This window comes from Macaca fascicularis, chromosome 10, assembly GCF_037993035.2.
Source record: "Macaca fascicularis isolate 582-1 chromosome 10, T2T-MFA8v1.1".
In the NCBI taxonomy this organism is placed as follows: domain Eukaryota; kingdom Metazoa; phylum Chordata; class Mammalia; order Primates; family Cercopithecidae; genus Macaca; species Macaca fascicularis.
In genome coordinates this window covers 58,651,495-58,667,316 of record NC_088384.1, presented here as the reverse complement: position 1 = coordinate 58,667,316, position 15,822 = coordinate 58,651,495, and the positions used below count along the sequence as shown (strand labels likewise).

Here is a 15,822-nt window from a genome sequence, read left to right as displayed (position 1 = left end):
TCCCTGTGTTAGTCTGTTCAGCTGCTGCTATGAAGAACTGCCTGAGACTGGGTAATTTACAAAGGAAAGAGGTTTAATTGACTCACAGTTCCAGATGGCTGGGGGAGGCCTCAGGAAACTTACAATCAGGGCAGAAGGCAAGCAAACATGTTGTTCTTCACATGGTGGCAGGAGAGAGAAGTGCCAAGCAAAGGAAGAAAAGCCCTATATAAAACCATCAGATTTTATGAGAACTCACTCACTATCATGAGAACAGCAGCAGCAGGGTAACTTACCTCCATGATTCTATTACCTTCCACCAGGTCCCTCCCACAACACATACGGATTATGAGAACTACAATTCAAATGAGATTTGGGCAGGGACACAGCCAAACCATATCAGTCTCATATCTTATACAAGCTTTCATCCAGAATGAATAAAGAACCCTAAAAACTCAACAATACAAAACAAACAATCCAATTTAAAATGAGCAAAAATTTTGAGCACATACATCTCAAAAGAAGACAGATATATGGCAAATAAACATATGAAAACATGTTTATTGTTATTAATAGGGGAATGCAAATCATAACTACAATGGGATACTACTACCTGCCATTAGAATGGAAATAAAAAATTGAAATATCAAATGCTCCTGAAGATGTGTAGCAACAAATATTCTCTTTCATTACTGTTGGGAATGTAAAATGACATGGTCACTTTAGGAGATAATTTAGCAGCTTTATATTAAGTAAAACATATGTCCAGTGTGAGGTTCAACCATTCCATTCCTATATATTTATCAATGTATAATGAAAACAAATTCACATAAAAGCCTGTAGGCTGGGCAAATGTTTTAGCAGCTTTACTCATAATCTCTAAAACCTGGAAAAAACCAGGATGTCTTTCTTTCTTTCTTTCTTTCTTTTTTTTTTTTTCTTATTTGGAATGGAGACTCACACTGTCACCCGGGCTGGAGTGCAGGAGTGGAATGTCGCGATCTTGGCTCACTGCAACCTCTGCCTCCCAGGTTCAAGGAATTATTCTGCCTCAGCTTCCCAAGTAGCTGGGAATACAGGTACCCACCACCACACCCAGCTAATTGTTTTGTATTGTTAATAAAGACGGGGTTTCACTATGTTGGCCAGGTTGGTCTCAAACTCCTGACTTCGTGATCTGCCCATCTCGGCTTCCAAAGTGCTGGGATCACAGACATCAGCCACTGCACCTGGCCTAACCAACACATCTTTCTACAGGTGAATAGACAGACTATTGCATCAATACCATGAACAATAAAAAGGAACAGACTATTCACTTACACAATAGTAGAGATGAACTTACATGTATTATGTATGTGAAAGAAGTCAGCCCCAAATGTCTACATATTGTATGATTTCATTTGTATAGCATTCTGGAGAAAGCAAAATTATAGGTCAAAAAACAGATCAGAGGTTTCCCACAATTGGAAGAAAGGGAAGGGTTGATCACAAAGGCATCACACAGAGAATTTTAGGGTGATTCAGCTGTTCTCTGTAGTGCTGGATGGTGGACACATGTCTCTGTGGGCTTCTCAAAACCTACTAAATCCTACACTACAAGATCTCATCCTTATTTTCTGCAAATTAAAAAAAAAAAAAAATCCACTAGGAAGTCTGAGGTTTCCAGGAAGAGAAAGAAACTGATCAAAGACACTTTGGAAAATTGTATTTTGATTGGCTACTCTAAGGTTAAGACCAAACAAGCTGCATAGAAACACTCCACTTTGTCTAGTAATTTTGTTTATCACAGGGACAAATGATAATTCTGACACCAGGCTAGAATAAATGAGTAAGTAAGTTGTAGATAACATGAGCTGGAATTTTTACTGTTATGAAATGACTTCTTCTTGTAGTGTTGAAAATGTGTTTTTTTCCCCCAGTCATGTGTTAGTTCTCCCCAGGATTCTCACCAACCTATTCAAGTATTTTTTTAAATACTTGCTCTTATGATTTTAAGACAAAAACACACCTGTTTTCAGCCCAGTTGGAGAAGCCTCATTACTATCACATCCTTTGTGTTCTAAATGAAAGTCTGCACATACAGCAACAAATGAGCATGTGAAGTGTTGGAAAAGTATAATAAGGAAGTCAGTCTCCCTGGGGAGTTACACAGTGGTGTGTGTCTCCTATACTTCTCATCTGCCCTGGAGAGAGTGCTGCAGAAGCCGCCAACCAGAAACCACACCCAACAAAACCAAACCTAACAAAATACCAGCTTTCTCAGCCAAAGAACCTGGACAATAATGGCATAGCAGGGAATACCCACCTGACTGTAGCCAAACATCAGTGGAAAAACCCCCAAACATCATAGTTCAGTGGAGTCCAGTGTGGAGCTGATGATCCACTTCACTTCCGGAGTGGAAGAAAGCAGCAGTGCTCTGATTCCCTTGCCTGATGGTATCAGTGGGGACAGGAACGGAGATAAATCTTCCCTCTCCCACATTGCCAAACAAGGTGGCATTCTGGTATTTCTATCAAGGTCATGTCAACAGACCAAGAAAGAAGCTGTTCTTCCATTTTCTGTCTGGCAAAAGCAGACAGTTCTACAAATCCCTTGCCAAAGTAGTGTCTGGAGGTGCCAGAGGTAAGCTTAGCCTCAAATTCATGCAGCAACATTGAGACTGAGGCAGGGTGAGGTACACTAGTGTCACCTTCCTAACCCTTGTCACTGAAGTCAAGAGGAAGCTGAGCCTCTGCTGCACCCAGTGCCACCACACTGACAAGGTGGCATCATCTCCAATTTCCCCCAACCCCACTTCTGGTGTCGGTAGGACCCAGGGGTGAACCAAACCTCCACACTGACACAGCTGCAATGAGACTGAGTGAGGTGGCACCAGCAGGCAATTAGGAGTTCTTTTGAAGCAAATGTAAATCTTGAAAATCTCCACCAAAAAATGAAAGTTATAAGAATTAACCAAATGGAAATTAAAGAATTAAAAAAAAGATAACTGAAATAAAACTTTACTGGATAAGCTTAATAGTAAAGAAGAGAAAAGAGAAGATAGAATCAGTAAACTTGAGGACAGATCAGTAGGATTTACTGATTCTATTCTGAACAAGAGAGCAAAAACAGATACAAAATGAAACAACAGAGAACACCCTTGGGGACCTGTCAGGCAGCATCATAATATTGAGTCTATGTATCATCAGAGACCTAGAAAGAGAGTGGAAAGAAATAGTGGCGCTGGAAAAAGAGTCAATAAATTGATATCTGAAAACATCTTAATTTTGACAAAGACACAAACATAGAGAACGAAGTAGCTGAGTAAATACTAAATAAGATAAACCTAAAAGAACTCATATTAAAACATGTCATATAAAAATTTCTGAAAACAGAAGACAAATAAAAATTCTTGAAAGCCTACCCCCAAAAAACTATATGGACTTATAAAAATAAAATTCAAATGACAACAGAGTTCTCATCTGAAACAATGTAGGACACAAGGATGTGTCCCAACATGTATGTCCTGAAGGAAAAAAAAACTGTCAAGTGCAAATTCTATGTCCAGCAAAAATAACATTAAAAAAGAAAGGAGAAATAAAGGCATCCTTATGTGAAGGAAAACTGACACAATTTGTGTTTTACCAAAACTCCTCTTAAAAAGCTGAAAAGTAAGTCCTCTAAACAGAAACCAAATGATATCTGAAAACTGCTTGGAACTTCAGAAAGAAAAGAATAAGAGAATGGGAAAATGTAAATAGATGTCATAGGTTATTCATCATCTCAGAAGTTTTTAAAATCATATTTGGTGTTTACACTAAAATTATCACACTGCCTGTTGCAGCATCCAGTGTATTGGATGTGTTACTCAGTGCGATTCTATTTTTAAAAGCAAGGAGGCTAAAAGGACTTGTGGTCCTTTTATACAGTGGTATAACATCAATGCCAGTTGACTTTGGCATCAGTTACACATGTATAACAATAATAAGGTAAAGATAGTAAGAAAATTATATAGAGATGTACTAAAAAACAGTATAAATAAATCATTATATAATCCTAAAACTACTTCAATAACTCACAGTAAGGTTAGGAAGGAGAACAGAGGAAACAAAAAGAGAATGAACAAGCAGAAAATAAATTATAAAGTAGAACACCTAGGCCTTGACATATGTATTAGAGTTATCTTAAATATAAATTGTGTACATGTGTCAATTAAAACATAGGGAATATCAACCTGGACAAAGAAATATGATTCAAAAATACATATGCTACTGATCTCAATTGATGCAGAAAGAGCATTTGCCAAAATATAGCAGTTTTATGATAAAAACGTTCAGAAGCCTAGACATACAAAGAAATTTCCTGAACTTTATCAAGACTATTTATCAAAAACAAACAGCTATGTCATGCTTAATGATGTCGGGAGGCTGAGGCAGGAGAATGGCGTGAACCTGGGAGGCAGAGCTTGCAGTGAGCCGAGATCCGGCCACTGCACTCCAGCCTGGGCGACAGAGGAAGACTCCGTCTCAAAAAAAAAAAAAAAAAAAAAAAAAAAAAGAATGAATGGTTTTCCCCTCAGGGTGGAAACAAGGCAGAGACTTCTGCTCTCAACAACGCTATCTGACTGAGCGCTGAAAGTTCTAAGCAGCACAATTGGGCAAAAAACAAGCAAAGCACACTGATAGAAAAAAAAAAGAAAGAAGGAAAGTGGCATCTATTGCACATTACACTATTGTATTTGTAAAGTCTCAGCGAAACTAAAAATATTCTTGTAGAAATAATAATACTTAGCAAGTTCACAGGATAAATGATCCATCCTCCAAAATTCATCATATTTCTATGAACTAACAATGAATGTGTGGAAACTGAAAGTACCTTTACAATTGCTCTAAAGAAAATACTTAGGCAAAAATCTGATAAGACATGCAGAATCAAGATGGCAAAAATGACAAAATGTGCATGAAAGAATTGAGAGAAGAATTAAATAAATTCAAACATACATTATTAATGGTTTGGAAGACTCAAGATAGCAAAGATGTCAACTCTCCTCAAATTGATGGGTAGACTTAACGACAGTCATATAAAAACTCCAGCTACATATTTTTTTATGCATATAGATAAACCTATTTTAAGTTTATAGGAAAAGGCACATGATATTGGTGGAGAGATGGAGACATAAGTCAGCAGAACAGAAAAAAGAACTCAGAAATTGACACAAGTAAATATATCCAACTCATTTTTGACAATGGTAAAAAAGCAATTGAAGGAGAAAGAAGAGTCTTCTTAAAAAATGTTACTGGAGAAAACAAACATTTATTGGCTCAAAATCTCAGTGTAAACTTCGTACTTTACACACTAACTAACTTGAAATGGTTTGCAAACTTAAATATAAAAGGTTGTACTGTAAACCTTTTAGGAAAAGAGTTCTAAAAAAATTATTGGGATCTAGGGCTAAATAAAAGTATTTTGTTCTTATTTATATGTAGCTTTAAATGTTTTCTTTTTCAGTAAAAGATCAATGTGTGCCTGTACTTATTCTAAAAAAGAAAAAATATTCAATGTGCTCTTCCAGGTTAATAGACAAATCAAATAGACTCACTTTCTTTATGAACCCATAGTGTATCACTGATCTAGCCATTATTGTTTTCCTGAGAGGAAAATTCTCTTTACACTTATCACATTTTTGGAGTATTAAGAGGAGAACCAGAGGGCCTTAGGTGAGGTGAACGTGCTGTCAGTGGAGGTGAGCAGGGAGGAAATTTCCAAACCCAAGCAGTGGCAGAAATTGCTGGAGAGAGAATAGTTGCTTTGGCAAGTCCAGAGATCACTGTGATGCACCCTGCTCTGCAGAATAACAGAAAAGAGCAGTGTATTCCAGCCAACAATAGAATGGGTGAGAATAATCCAATGATGTTACAACACACACACGTATATATACACACACACATGCGTATACAGACCTGTGCACATATACACACACAGATATGTATAATATGTGTGTATTTATAACTGAAGTTAAACCATTAAGCAATAAATGTGCAGTCCTATTTTTCGACCCTCTCTTTTCTAACATCCTTCAAACAGATGATGTTTTGTAAGATTTTCAATTATTTTCAATAATTTTAAAAAATCAAACAGAACAAATATGCAGGCTGAATTATTTATCAATCCCCTATTTTACATGTGGTTGTAAGTAAGCAATGTATTGTATAGAGATTTCAGCATCTTAGATGTTAAAGTAAACATATAGCTGCTCCTCATTTTTACAAGAGTGGATTTACAGTATGTGTGTGCAAGTTGTATATTTAAATTACTTAACAATAGCATCTTCTTTGGTAATCGTTTTTAAAACTAAATTTGTGGCACATTAGAAAGAATGTTTTTAAGCAAAATTGCTTTTTAGTTTGTATTCTCTAAACATCAGAATTTTACTTTGAAGGATTTCAAAACTTACAAGGATATTCATATTTGGCCTCTAAAATAAATAACTTAGATGGAAAAATTTGAATTTGAAAATTTCTTTTTACCACGAAATTTGAAGTTTTAATGCCATTTTATTTTTACAGATTTTCTTTGAAACATGATATTGGCTACTGGAAAGAGTTAAGACCCTTCATGAAAATATGATTTTTGTGATGAAACTTATTTATGAGGTAGAGGAGGCATTGATTCCTGTGCCCATTAACTAAGGAGATTTTATGAAACAATTTTTAATAGGGGCCACAGTCAGTACCGGGAGTGTGGTCAGGCACGCCTCCCTCCTCACTGGGCCCACCGGAAGCGTTCAGGGTTCTAGGAGAAACATGCGCAGGTGTGCAGAGGATGTCACAAGGGAAGAAGGGCCAGGGTGGGAAACCCAGCACAGGAGGCCTGGCCTCATAGGGGAATCGGAGAAGGTTTTCTGAGGAAGCTTTGTCCAAGCCGAGATCCTTCCTGTTCCATGTGCTCCAGCACAAGGCCTGCAGGAGGAGCCCCGTGAGCAAGGCCGACCTAGACCAGCCGGGGGGATTCCCTTGGCAGTGAGGGGGAGCATGGCCTGAGGAACTGAGGGCGATCTCAGAAGGATGGCATCAGAGGAACTCTCACCGTTTCTATCAAGAACGTTACAGTTTGATATCAGCATGGGGGTTGTGACTGGGTGATCCTGGGAAGGGTCTGTCAGCGGGTCAGGGGCTTGCTCGAAATTGGACGCTGTCTGATAGAGGAGGCTTTTCTATTGTTTGGTATCTCAAGGAATCTTATCTAGAAGAGGGCAGAGGCCGCCAGGAGAAAACCGCTGCTGGTAATGAGGTAGATGCCGCTCATTTTCACCAAGTGAGTGCAGTGCTAGGGATTTTATGGTGTGGCAAAGTGACCTTGATATATTTTGTTTGTGCCGGTCTCTGTTAGACTCACTGTGGGTGTCTCCGTGGGGATCTCTGTGTTGTTTTTGAAGAGTCTCTGTGTGAGTCTCTCTCGGGGATTTCTGGGGGGGGGGGTCCTTCTAGGGGGTCTTTGTGGGGGGATCTCAGTCAGATTCTCTGTTGGGGTCTCTGGGGATCACTGTGGGGAATATCTGAAATATTGATGAATGTGGGGTCTCTGTGGGAATCTTTGAGTGTTGGGGTCTACTGGGGGTCCCTGTGGAGTTCCTCTGCTGCAGGTCCCAGGATCCTGGGTCCCATAGATGTTAGGCCCACACTGGAGTTGCCCAGGTCACCACCCCAGACAGGACTTGGCTCCAGCAGTAGTTGGGACACCCAAAGTGACACCAGGGCATGTTCAAAACAGGTCCCCAACTTGGGTCCTACCAGGCCTGGGTACAGGCCTGTCCCCTTGTCCTCAGCCTCCACAACTCCTGCAAGTGCAGAGGTCTCCTGGGGCAGAAGGCCCCTGGGCAGATCCCTCTGAGGAATTGGCTCCTGCCTGCCCTGACCTTGCTCCTGCCTTCCCTGGGGATGGCCAGGAAGGACCCAGCACCAGGACGGAGGGAGCACAGGACTGGGCCATGTGGGGACTGTCCCTGCCAACCATGTGACCAGATTCTCTGAGCCCCAATGTGTCCCCTGCAAGCACATGGGCCTGGAACCATAGATGTGCTGTGTGACCCAGGCCAACCCTTGCCTTCTGGGTTCCCCTCCCCCGGGAGTGGCACTGACCACTTTTGCTTGTAATGGTCACCAGACTGCGAGGACCCTGGTTACAGCTGCAGGCAGCTTTTGGATCCTGCACTTGCAATCTTAGGCTCGTCTTCCCTGATTCTTTTCCCACCTCCCACCCTGAACCTAAGGTCCTCTCCTGTGGTTCCTGACCAGAGAGTCCTACCAGAGGGGCAGGCAGCAGCCCTGGGTGCCTCCTGAAACGGACACCCCACACTAGTGGGCTGGGAGACTGCTCTGGGGAGTGAGGCCGGGGATGGCAGACATGAACCCAAGGGTGTTATCAAGGCTGAACCAAGTGTTGGCAGGGCCCAAGTCCATCCCGGAACTCAGCAGACAGGAAAGTGTCTGGGGAGGGTGTCATCTCTTCCCCACCAGGAAATCCTGGAAAGAGCAGTCCTGCCTCTGACCCAGGGCCAGCACAGGACACCCCCACATTCCCAGACTACTGTGGGGCAGGGGGGTTTCTGGGATCCATCACTCCTGGAGCCTACCACCCCCTCAGTCCGTGAGGCCCCTGCAGACCCAGCTCCTACAGCAGCACAGAAGTCACCTTAGTGAGAATGGGGGTTGCAGTGAGCCAGAGCCCAGGTGGAATCTCCAAAGGGTTTGCTATCCTTACACGTCCTGAAGGCTCTGAGTCATGATCCAGTTTGGAAACCAGACACAGTGTGGGGACAGGGAGAACATGGGGTCTTCCAGGTCCCTGTCAGCCTCCTCCTGGCCCAGTCATTCTGGGAGCCACACTCAGGAGGAGCTGACACTGAGCCCTTTCCTGTGCCCTAGCATGGCACAGACAGAAGCTTCCACCTCTGCAGGGAAAGCAGGTGCATTGGGAACTTCTCCGTGGAAGTCAGGAACACATGGGAACTGTGATGATCCATGCAGGACAGGTTTGTTATGTAGGTGTCCAGTGTTATTTGAGTAGAACACCCTGACTCTCCCAGGAGAGGTGTGAGAAGCCTGAGCTGGTTCAGGAAGCAAGACACATCTGTGTAGACCTCAGTTCCTGTGGCTGTGGATGGGGCCACCAGAGGTGCTTGCCACTCGTGGCCTGTGGTGGTGGGGACCAGCTGGGGACACAGGCTCCCTGGGAGGTGGGAGCCCAACTGCTGTCTCTGTCTCTGATGCCCTTGTTTTTGACAGGACAGTTGTGGCCCTTGGGGGTGGCTTTGGGGCTGCAGGCCAGGGCTCTCATCTCTCTGCTGTGTTCCTGGTGGTAGTGACTCCTGTGGCAGCAGGAAGGCACATTCTTCTGGGCTTGGAGGTCGCCTTTGTGGCAGTTGATCTGTGAGGGACCACATCCCTGCTGAATCCCCAATTTGTCCACCAGGATTTGACCCACAACTCTGATGATGGCCTGGGCTTCTTTAGTCATGCTATCCATAAATAACCTTGCTGGATCAGACTCCTAGCTCTGGACAGCATCTGCCCTGGGCTTGCCTTTCTGAAGTACGTCTTCCTGCCCTGCACCTCTTTTCCTGAGGTGTAGACTGTTGGGGGAAGTCAAGGACCCTGAATGGAGGGACCGGCTGAAACCATGGCCAAAGAACATAAGTTGTGAAGATTTCATGGACATTTATTAGTTCCCTAAATTAATACTTTTATAATTTCTTATGTGTGTCTTTACTGCAATCTCTGAACATAAATCATGAAGATTTCATGGACATTGATCACTTCCCCAGACTATACTCTTGTAATTTCCTATGCCTGTCTTTACTTCAATGTCTTAATCCTGTCGTCTTCATAAACTGAGGATGTATGTTGCCTCAGGACCCTGTGGTGACTGTGTTATCTGCACAAATTGTTTGTAAAGCCTGTGTGTTTGAACAATATGAAATCTGGGCACCTTGAAAAGAACAAGATAACAGCGATTTTCAGGGAACAAGGGAGATAACCATAAAGTCTGACTGCCTGTGGGGCCAGGTAGAATGGAGTCATATTTCTCTTCTTTCAGAAAGCACATAGGAGAAATATTGCTGATCTCTTTTCTCATCAAGGAATAACCCTGGGAAAATGAATGCATTCCCAGGGGAAGTTCTCTAAAATGGCCGCTCTGGGAGCGTCTGTCTTATGCAGTTGTAGATAAGGGATGAAATACACCCTGGTCTCCTGCAGCACCCCCAGGCTTGCTAGGATTAGGAAATACCAGCCTAGAAAATTCTTGTCAGACCAGTTATCTGCTCTCAAACGCTGTTTCCTGTTAAGATGTTTATCAATGACAATGCATACATAGTGGGACATGAAACCTCCTGAGCAATTCTAATTTTGCCCTGGCGTTGTGATCTTGCTCTGCCCCTATTTGCCTTGTGATATTTTATTGCCTTTTGAAGCATGTGATCTCTGTGACCCACACCCTATTCATACACTCCCTCCCCTTTGAAATGCATAATACAAACTTGCTGGTTTTGTAGCTCGGGGGGAATCACGGAACCTGCCAACATGTGATGTCACCCCCGGACACCTAGCTGTAAAATTTCTCTCTTTTGGACTCTTTCTTTTTATTTCTCAGACCAGCCAACACGTAGGGAAAATAGAAAAGAACCTATGTTGAAATATTGGGAGCTGGTTCCTCTGATAGTATGCCCTGTGAATGGTGATTGATCTTTCTCCAGAAGTTGCACTCTGGTGGTGCCTGTCCCTTCTCTAGCTGAGGCTTGTCATATTTCCTTTATTGTTTGTCTCCTATTTCCCTGGCATGGGCAGGGTGGCTCCTCCATCTGGCTTCGGAGGTCCTGGGTCCCTTGCACCTATGTCCCTGCTACCCTGGTCTGGGCCTCCTGCAGGCCTCGCCCTTGTTCACAGAGCCCAGCATCTTCTGACTCTTCTGTGGGGCCTTCACTTTTGGGCTCACAGGCTCCTGCTGCCCCAGTCTGTCCCCTCCCTTACACAGGAGGGCACATGGCCCCTGGAAAGCTGCCATGTTCCTCCTACAGAACACAGTCTGGGAGGTGGACAGTGGGGCATTAGTGAGTGGCCAGTATATGGCTGGGAGCATGTCCACTTTGTGGCCTGGAAGGCACAGGTCTGTGGGGCCCTCCTGGAGGAGGATGCTGGAGACACGGCCTGGCACCTGCTCCTCTGAGTCCACCTGCACTGTGAGCACAATCTCATTGACTGCCTGTGCTTTCAGACACAGAAGCCCTGGATCCTGAGCAACACAGATTGTAGACACTGAGGTCTACAGACACCAGTTTACACTATAGTGTAGACACTAGTGGTCCCCACAGCCTCTGTGCTCCTCAGGTCCACCTAAACACTTCCTGAACTTGCCCTCACACTGGCTCCCAAGGTGGCTTCTGAAGCAGGGGGTTTCTCCTCCTCAGCCTCCAGTGCTTCCAGGGTGTCTTTGGCCCCTGCCCACTGGGACCTTATGCAGAACTCTTGCAGGGCTCTGTTATGACAGGAGTTTCCTGGGGACATGCTTTCAATCTCAAGCCATGCCTCATTCCCAGCCATTTCTGAACCCCTCAAGGTTGGATTTCCCAGACCCCAGGACAGTCCTGCTCTGCCAGGTTCTGCCTACAAGGCTGCACATGGGGGACTGAGAAGACGCCCTGTCCTTCTGTCCAGTCGGAGAGGCCTCTAATTGCTTAAGGGTGTCAGCTGACTGGGACCATCTTGGAGCCCTCTGGCCTTCCTCCTGCTCAGGTGGTGGGGCAGGGACAGGGCAACTCACAGTGGGGCTGACTTGCCTGTTGTTCTGTTGTCTCCTGGACCATTCTGGGGAGGTTTTTCCAATAAAATGACAAACTTGGCTACAGATTCAACCCGAGATTCCCAGGAGGCCCAGAGGGGAAATGTGGAGTATGGGAGGGGTGGGGGCTGAACCTTACCTGACTGGACATTTATGGGCTATAGGGACTGGAGGTCTGGACCCCACCTGTGCCTCACACAGAACCTGAAAAGATGTGCTTCCAGCATCTGCCGGGTGCAGGGATGAAGGAAGGAAAGCTCCTGGGAGGTGTTCATGTGGGCTTTCCCACCCCTCCAGGATGTCAGCTTCCCCAGTTTCCTGTGGGTGTCAGACTTGGGAACAGCACGTTTGGCCATGAACCAGGAGCAATACACAGATACAGGGATCCAGCCCTCCTTGATCTCCCCCACCTTCCTGTCCATATGGACCTGCAGCTTGTTTTCCAAATGCTTCCTGTCTGGGTCCCTGGGGGTGGAACTTACTGATTGGTACTTCCAGGACTTCCTGAAGTCACCGTCTGCCTCCTCCTTGTCTTTCTCCAGAACCTTCACGAATTCCTTCCTGTGCCTTGATCCTGGCTTGGTTGTGCCTCTAGTTTGGACCCTAAGCACCTCTTCCTAGATAACCTTCCAGAGCTCCTGAGCCCTGTCTTCTGCATATCCTTCCTGCCCTTTCCTGCCAATTCAGAAGCCTGGGAGGGCAAGAGGACTCCTTGTGTGTCTTCTGCCTGACCCTGGGGCCTCCCTAGGAATTCCCCCTCAGGTTGCAGAGGTCTCCAGATGGAATCTGCTGGGAGGGCCACGGGACTGCTCCTGGCATATGGCACTACTTCCTTGCCACCGGTGCTCTGGGATCTCAGTGCTGGAGGCAACCCCAGAAAGAATGGAGGCTGACTTGGGGCTCTGGAAAGCTGGCCTCTTCTGGGGAAGGTGGGCAGTGGGCTGGCTCAGGACAGCCTGAGAATTTTTTAGGAGAAAGCGAAAAGCCCTCTTCCACTTTGGTCACTTCTGCAAGGGCCATTCAAGATACTCCACTCGACTGGGGATGACAGACTGTGCCCTCTCATTGGATATAGGGCAAGATGCCCCACAGAACCTGATCTGGGGTGGAGAAGAGCACGGTAGGCTTGGGACAGGGGGTGAGAAGTGAGACTGCTTCTGGATCCCAGCCAGAGGTGGGGGCTGGGACTGGGGCCAGGTTGAAGTGAAAGGTTGGAGCTGGGCCATCTGTGGGGCTGGGGCTGTGCCTGGGAAAGCTGTGAGGATGCCTCAACCTCAGGTTCACCTTGAAGAGAAGTGGAGGCTTTATCCAATGGTACAGAGTACACATTCTGTGAGGGAGGGTTCCTAGAAACCCAGGCCGTGACCACCAGGGACTGCCTATTGAAAGAGGGGAGAAGAGGTCTCAGAAGAGCTGGCTGCATTTCCACTGTAAGTGGTCCCCCATGGACGTGGCATCAGAGACCTGCTGAGGACCAGGCAGCTGCTGTGGTTGGGTTGTCACATTCCAGAAGGGATTTAGAGTCGTGATGTCCCACTCCTTCCCCAGTGATGTCATCTGCAGGTAGTCTGCCTGCCCCCTTTCTTTCTCCTGCCACATCTTCATCACTGCTCTATTGGTGATGAGAGTTTCCAGCAGCTTCTGCATGTTGGGGTGGATGAATGTGCAGGCACCTACCTCCATCTGCCTGAGTGTGGGGTCTCCCCAGAAGAAAGCCTCTAGGATGAGGTCAGGAAGATGCTGTTGCTGGGACTTGCCATGTGAGCAGGTGGAGAGGCCCCAGGTGGTGGCAGCCTCCCTCCAGCAGGAGAGGTCCCAGATGGGATCACTGGAGCACCCAAAGCCGGAGATCACCCTGGTTGGAGAAGGCAGCCCCTGGTTGTGTAAAAGGCAGCTCTGGGGGACGGGGCATACTGTGGAGCCATACTGAAACTCAGCCAGGCCGGAGCTGGGTGGAGGTGGAGAGGAGGCCACGGGAACAGAGGGCTGTGGTGAAGGAGGAAAAAGCACATGTGGCTGAGATGCAGGGTGTTTTAGGGGTAACAAGGGCTCTGGTGACCTGTAGGTACTCAGGGTTGAGTGTGATCAAAAAGGCTCTAAGGTGATCGTTGTGCCTGGTGACAGGGTGGAGGCCAGAGTAGCTGGGAGAGCCCTTGGGGACAAGCTGGTGGGAGATGGATATTGCATGCATTTCCCATGCAGTTGGTGGGCCTTAGCAGGCGCTGGTTGGTACATGTCACCCAGGGGGTCTCCAGCTAAGGGTAGGTGAGAGCCACCCTCCCCAGTGAGCTTTCTCTGGTGGCTGCAGTAGACATGAGGCACAAGCTGCAGCCAGGGGCAGGTGGGGCTGGGAGGTCGGGAAGGCTGGGCACCTGGTGCCCACAGCTCCTCCACCTCCCCCACTGCTGACTTCACACAGTTCTGTCTATGTCAGCCTCAGGGCTTCCGTCCATTCCTGTTCCCTTTCCAGGACCTCCCCCTCTCAGGTCACCACCAGGCCCTAGGGTTGCATCAGAGGCCCTGGTATAAAGGAGGACGTGGAGAGAAGGGGGAGTCTCCTCATCTTTCCAGAGGGTTGGTCAGGCCCCCAGTCTCCCCCAGCTCCCTCAGGAGGATTCTGCAAGCTGGAAGTCAGGAGACGGGGTTATGGTGGGGAGGGCAGTGCCAGCAAACTTCACAGGAGGCTGAGTGGCTGTCTCTTTAGGGGACACCATGGGGAACTAGACCCTGAAACCCACGCATCTGTGTCCAAGGCCACATGGCCCCAATGGTGACAGCAAGGTGTGCACTGTACAGAACCTTTGTCATTTGCAAAGAGTGCTTCCATGTACACCCCCTCATGGGTGTCACAGCCATCTACTGGGGAGAGCGGACAGGGGTGGTCTCTAAGAAGTCAGCCATGGCCGAGGAGAACAGCTGTCTGCATGGATCTGGAGCCTCCCTGACCTCCCCCCATATCCTGGCAGGTCTTGGTGCCTCCCCCACAGTGCCCCCTTATGGGCAATACCGGTTCCCGGGCCCATGGCTTCATTCCCACAGATAATCTGAGGAGGCCCCGGGTTCTGATTTCCCTCCCAGGAGCTTCCTCTCAGGCCTCTGCAAATGACTTCCTCAGGGACAGGTGATGCTCAGTCACCTCTGGGGAGTCCGCGGAGCAGTAGAACCTCACCTTTCAGAGCTAGGATCTTCTTCCTGCTCCTGGGCCTCCCAATCTCTTCCTTTGATGGTAAGAGGCAAGCAAGAGTGAGGGGCTGGGACCAGTTCTCAGTCTCCTCTCCCCAGGCCAGCTGCACACATGCAGTGCTCATGAGTAACACAGCTTTCTGCCTGTAGCTCACGGAGCTCTGTGTGCGTTTCTTTTACTTATGTTTCATTGATGAAATGTTTTCTGTTTTCCTTCTTAGGGAAATGCAAGTGGGGGTTTTGTGTGTGACTCCACCCTGGATATCCCCAGTCCCTGCTCCTCTGCTGAAGGCAGACCCAGGCTCAGGCCTACAGGGCTTCTGAGCTGCCAGTAGGATTCTTCTTCGAAGGAGGCCAGACATGAATCCAGGCTCTGGCGGGAGGCTCTCAAGGTCTCAGCACAGCTCCCAGATCACCCCACATAGAAGCGTCTGGGCCCCCAGGTACCAGCCTCAGAAAGAGGCTGATGAGCCAGGGCTGGGGCCTGTCCTCCCACAGAGACCTCACCCCTCTCCTGATCTGGTCCTCGTGGCTGAGTCCAGTGTTGGTTTTTGCCCTGATGACTCCTGCACATGTCACAGATGGTCTGGGAGCTGGGGATGGAATCCTCCGCCCACTCCCACCCCTGCCTGCCCTGCCCTTCCCTAGAGGGATGATGAGATTTCCCATCACAGAAGGGTCTCTCGCTGCTTAGGAAAAGTGGGAATGAGGGGAGGAAAAGAAGAGAGAGAGTCTTTCTCTGTGGGGCTGGGCTGGGGGCTCCTTACCTTCCTGCTGCTCCTCTTCCTTCCAAGCGGGGGTGACAGTGGGTCACTGGGAAGGTAGGAGAGTAATAGGAAGAGAAA

At 47.0% G+C, this 15,822-nt stretch overlaps 1 pseudogene; it reads right to left on the bottom strand.

Moving 5' to 3' along the window:
• Positions 1-9,070: 9,070 nt before the first annotated feature.
• Positions 9,071-14,410, bottom strand: LOC102132377 (spermatogenesis-associated protein 31E1-like; annotated as a pseudogene).
• Between the last annotated feature and the right edge of the window lie 1,412 nt (positions 14,411-15,822).